This window comes from Elephantulus edwardii, unplaced genomic scaffold (assembly GCF_000299155.1).
Source record: "Elephantulus edwardii isolate Elephantulus edwardi_28Jun2011 unplaced genomic scaffold, EleEdw1.0 scaffold00155, whole genome shotgun sequence".
In the NCBI taxonomy this organism is placed as follows: Eukaryota; Metazoa; Chordata; class Mammalia; order Macroscelidea; family Macroscelididae; genus Elephantulus; species Elephantulus edwardii.
In genome coordinates, this window is record NW_006399905.1 from 6,963,878 (window position 1) to 6,969,725 (window position 5,848).

At 42.8% G+C, this 5,848-nt stretch overlaps 1 protein-coding gene across 1 annotated transcript in view; it reads right to left on the reverse strand.

Moving 5' to 3' along the window:
• The window catches only part of IMPACT (impact RWD domain protein), a 45,902-nt gene that overhangs the window by 3,094 nt on the left and 36,960 nt on the right, over positions 1 to 5,848 (reverse strand). The window lies entirely within an intron of this gene.

Here is a 5,848-nt window from a genome sequence, read left to right on the forward strand (position 1 = left end):
CTCGATGGCACATAACAACAACACATGCCTTTGAGTAGTGGTGTTGTAGAAGACTGTTGAATATCCCATGGGCTGTCAAAAGAACAAACAAGTATATCTTCGCAGAGTGCTCCTTGGAGGCAAGGATAGCTCAGCTTCATCTCATATACTTTTGGCATGTTGTTCAGTAAATTATTTCTTGGAGAGCGTTATCATGCTTGGAAATGTGAAGTCTCAAAAAGATGGTTTGATACAATGTCTGCAACAATGGGCTCATGTGTCCTGGGTAAGAATGGTGCACAATAGGACAGGTTTCAGATATGTTGTTCACAGGGTCACTATATTCAACTCGAAGACACTTAACAACAGCAACAACAAAAGCAAGTAATAGCTTTTAAACCAAGAATAATAACTTTTTTCTTTAAAAATCCTCACTGGTAGATCAAGAGACTAGGCTATGCTGTGATAGTTCATTTCAGCAAGCATTAAAATGGTTTTACCAAAATATATGCATGGTTCTCCCTTTTCTGTGCCTTTGGTTTGGTTTGGTTTTTGTTTTTTGGGGTTTTTAATTAAGAAAACCATGCAGACTGCATCCTCTCCCTCTTACTCTCCCATGATCGAAGAGAAGAGTGATCATCAATGGCAAATGGTGGCTGCATTGAGCCAAGAGCCAGCTTCACGCTCAGGAGAGAACGCTGCACCTCCTTCTCATGGAAACTATCTCCTGAGCCCTTTTAAGGTTGCTGCAGTACTTTAAGAGGCTAACACGGAAAGGTAAAGTAAGTCTCCATAAAACCAGAGAGGAGATGGAAGGACTCCTCTTTGGAGCCTGTCTGGATGGAGTAACTGCTCAAACAGGACAAAATTTAACTTATATTTAAGCTTAAAACATTCATATAGCAACTTGCACAACTGATTTACTTTGTCTTGATTACAAAGTGTTGGCACATCCCAGTCTTCTCTGGATAGACTAGTGGTACCTTGATGAATAAGGGAATTCAGATGTAAATAATTATGTGTCATAGAGTAAGATTAGGTAATCATCATGAGTTGTTTATGAAAAAAATATATATATAAATAAAATATGTGCACGACACTCACCTTTGATCAAAGTATGAAAAGTATTAACCAGTAGTGTTTCATTGAAGCCATGGATCCAAGGAGTTCCAAGGCAATTTGCTCCAGCTTATCTGCTTTTTAGTAACTGTGAGATCAGTGTTTGGTACCTTATCTTCACGAGACCAGAAGACTCTGCTGTCAGGACTGACTGAATAGCAAGGATACATGTACATAAACAGCAAAGCAAAATAATTAACAGATTTTATTTGGGACTTCCAGGAAACCCCAACCTGAGTTCTGTGGTTCTGCATATAACTAGCTTTAGGGAAGTGATATTTAATCTCAATGGAAAGCTACAGAAAACAGAACAGACCATGCACCTGTTGTACCTTTATTCCTTTGTTACAAGGGAATTATAAATCACTGGCTGGTTATGCTGGAGTGTGAGAAGGGCAATGACCTCTGGCCATTTCCAGCCTGCAATGCACACACAGAGGCAGCATGGGGCAGCAAATAAAGTCTTAGGTACAGAAATGCAGATGTGATGCTGGCAGCTGGGAAGATGGTAGGTGTGAGCTACTGTGGTAGACTATGGTCTACTGCGTGCAGCACTAACACACTGCAGGGTCACTATGCATCGGAATCGACTTGATGGCACCGGTTTGTTTTGCTTTTCACAAGCAACCACCTTCCCAACTTTTACCTTTCTTAGATGGTACTTTTACCACTCTTTGACTAAGGGTGGAGCCCTGCCTAAGGGCTTTAAAACCCCATCGTGAGGGGTTGAGGCTGTGGGCTGGCCTGGAGCCTCCACTCTACGAGTTGGCTCCTAGTGCCTTGATGGTGGTCACATCTTGACGGCAGTCACGTAAGGAAAGTGTTTAGGGTCGTGTTTGATGTGTGTTACTGTTTTTCCCCTCAAAAGGGGGTGTCAGTTCAACTTTTGACTAAGGGTGGAGGCCTGCTTAAGGTATGTCTTTAAAACCCCAAATTTACAGGGCGAACCGTGCATTCGGCCACCCGGCAGGCGGTGGAGCGAGCCAGCCCTCAGGGTGAGCTCCTCAGCCCATCCGACCCCTGGGTAGAAAAAACTGCCTAGGGTATAGAAAATTTTATCAAGGCTACTTTCCTCCACCCTCTTCCCTAGTACACCCATAAGTAACACCACCAAAGCCCTTCTAGTTGTAACTCACAAGTTTGTTCTCTATAGATTTGCTCCCTTTTCTATAGGTAACCTTAACACTGAGTTTTACTCCAGACCTGACCCTGAGCCCAGTTCCAGAGACAAAAAGAAAATACCACAGCCAGTTAAGGAAGCAAAGGAGGATGGAGCCTCAGGGTTCAGTCAGCCATCCCTACTGGACCCACCTGGGAAAACACTTTACAGTCCAAAGGGAAGTAAATGTCAGGAAAATATTTTCTAACAGAGAAAGAAGGCAAGCAGCTTCAACCCAAGACCACCAGTAAGGGGATAAAGTGTGTTCCCTTTCCCCCTTCACATCAATGGCCCTGTTCAGCATGAAGAAGCCAGAGAGTCTGTGCTCAGTTCCCAAATGAGAAACCCACAAGTGAAAAAGACAGTTTGTTTAATCACCATGGGACTATGCTTACCATTGCCCTAAATCATCTGGTTCCCACTGGATCCTTTTCATTTCCTTCACCTGCTCCCCCCACCAACCAAATTGTGCAGCCTTGCAACTGCATCCCTGCAACTTTCTTCCCTGCCCACTCTCACCCTTCTGCTCCCAATCCTCACCTCCATGTATCCTCAACATGTTTTTCCCAATGAAATTTAAAAAAATCCAAAATTTATTAATTTTAGAATGAACATTCTTTAAGTGATACAGCAACAGTTTGTCTATTTCCTGTACTGAGTAACTTGGGAGTTGCTGTGATACTAAACACTGTGCCATAGTCATGTCAAATACCGTAATGGTAACACATCATGTACAATGTTTGGAGGAGCTTCCAGATTCAGGTTGGGAAGCAGGAGTGGCATCCACTTCCTAAATTAAATGTCTCTGGAAACTCTATAAATGCACAGAAATTATGTTAGTTATAAAACAGAGTTCAGGTTTTTGTGCAAGGGTTGCTGAGTCTTCTTCGACTTGACACTTAACCACTGCTAAATGAGACCATTATTACATCTGGAGGAACACTCTTTCACCTTGTAAATCACTCTCAATGTGCCATATGAAGTAACCTGAGTTTGTTGTGATTCTGAACTTTGTGCCACTGGGGTATCAAATACCATAATGGTTTCCCAATGTGGGCAGTGTTTGGTGGAGCTCCCAGTTATAAAATAGGGTTGGAAGGAGTGGCTTCCACTTCCTAAACTACATGCCTCTTAAAACTTTATAAACTTGGAGAAATGATGATAGTTATGGAAAGGTATTAGATCTTTTGTTCATAGAGTCGCTATGAATCATGCTCGACAGCAATCAACACAAGAGACGGTAGCTGTGACTCAAGTAATAAAAATAAGAAATGTTGGCCTCACAAGTTTTCTTTGTGGATACTCATATGAGACTTTAATTAAGGAGCTCTGGTGGCCTACTGGATAGCGACATGTGTTACCAACCCAAAGGTGGATGATTTGAATCTTCCTCAAGAGAACGTTGGGCAATCTCCTCCCACATGATTTACAGGATTAGACTTTAATCATTTCCAACTTGAAGACGATGAGTTTTGGGCTGGTTGGCTTTTTGTTGTTTGGATGGGTTTTTGTTTTGTTTTGCTTTATGCTGTTGTTTTTTAAAGACCTTTTCCTTTTGGTGCAGTATCCAGTTACCACATTTGACATTCCTGTCTTACAAAGTACATACCAACCTAGACCTATGTTGGGTCTATATATATTAGCAGAGTGGCCCGAGACAAAGTCAACTTATCTCAAGTTGTAAGGGTGCTCACATATCCTCAGAGTGGAGATAATGTGACCTCTGTACTCTTGGAGTTCATCAAGTAGGAAACAATTTGAGAGTGAGTGCTCCAGAAGAAGGTAAAATTTAGTTGAGAAACATGTATTCAGGTTTGATTCCAAACCCTTCTTAGGAGATGAAGGCATGGAAAGGTGATCCATATAAGAGGTAGTGTATGCAACCGATTGTCCTCAAATACAAAAAACGGATTATTTCATTGACCAGACTAAGCATTCTACAGACACAAGTGGCCAAATCAGGACACTGCCAATGGCAACCTGGAACAGACTAGATGGAGAAAACTGTATAATTCAGTTGTTCTATCTCAACTCTACATACATTGTTGGGTGAGAGTTCCTTGTTGGAAGGAGCTGCTGCCTATTGGGAGACATGTAGCAGCATCCTTGCCTCTAGACCCTCTAGATGCCAGTAACATCCCCTGGTTGTGAGACAATCAAAACTGTCCTGACTCACTCCCAAAGAGAACCACTCTTAGGAACACTGAAAACTGAGTACACACCAGAAGCATATTTTGACTGTCTAAGGTGTTACAGGACTACAGAGTTTAAGACACAAAAATAAAGGGCATGAAAGGTTTGAAAAGCCCTATGTAGGCTGGAGGTTGTTGATGATATAAATATAGCAAAGTGTACGCACCAAGGGTTTGCTTGAAAATTTTTGTTTCTAGAGTCAAAGGGAGTATTGGTGGCTTAGTGGTAAGGAACTGTAACTAAGAAAGAGAGTATTGGTCCTATCCACCATTTTTAAATGTTATTTTACTATGTATTGGGGTGTGGTTTACTAGTTTAGCTTCTCATGCAATCGTTTTTACAATTATTCAGTGACACTGGTTATATTACTCACAATGTGTGAGCATTCTTCTAATTTCCATTCCAGTTACTCCATTTCTACTAATGGATGATAGTCATTCTTTAGTGAGTCTATTGTGCTTACCAAGCTGTGCCAAGAAATCTGGAGAACAACCAATTGGACAACTGAATGGAAGACATCTGTATTTGTTCCTATTCCAAAGAAAGGTGACCCAACAGAGTGTGGAAATTATGTAACACTATCATTTATTTCACATGCAAGCAAGATTCTACTGAAGATTATCCAAAAACGACTGGAACAGCAAATCAGCAGAGAACTGCTCGAAGTCCAGGCTGGGTTTAGAAGGGGTCATGGTACTAGTGATATTTAGCTAATGTTAGATGGATCTTAGCTAAATGCAGGAAATACCAGAAGAATAACTATCTGTGTTTCATTGATTATGCAAAGGTGTTTGACTGTGTGGATCACAAAAAACTGTGGCTGACTCTGAGAAGAATGGGAATCCCAGAACACTTGATCATGCTAATGCGAAATCTGTACTTGGACTAGGAGGCAGTTGTCAGAACAAAGCAAGATAACAATACATGGTTCACTGACCACTCCTCATGGTGGCGGAAGCTTGGGCGCGGTACGGTGGTGATTGAGCGAGCCTGGCGGGCGCTGAGCTCTGGCCTGGCCTCCACGTGCTCCCCGGGCTCCGCACTCCTAATGCTTCGTGGGTGTTGAGTCCTTCCTGGCCGGGACAATGGTGAAATATTTCCTGGGCCAGAGCGTGCTCAGGAGTTCCTGGGACCAAGTGTTCGCTGCCTTCTGGCAGCAGTACCCAAATCCCTACAGCAAACATGTCTTGACGGAAGACATAGTACACCGGGAGGTTACCCCTGACCAGAAACTCCTGTCCCGGAGACTCCTGACCAAGACCAACAGGATGCCGGCGCTGGGCTGAGTGAGTGTTTCCTGCCAATGTTGCTCACTCGGTGTACATCCTGGAGGACTCTATTGTGGACCCACAGAATCAGACCATGACCACCTTCACCTGGAACATCAACCATGCCCGG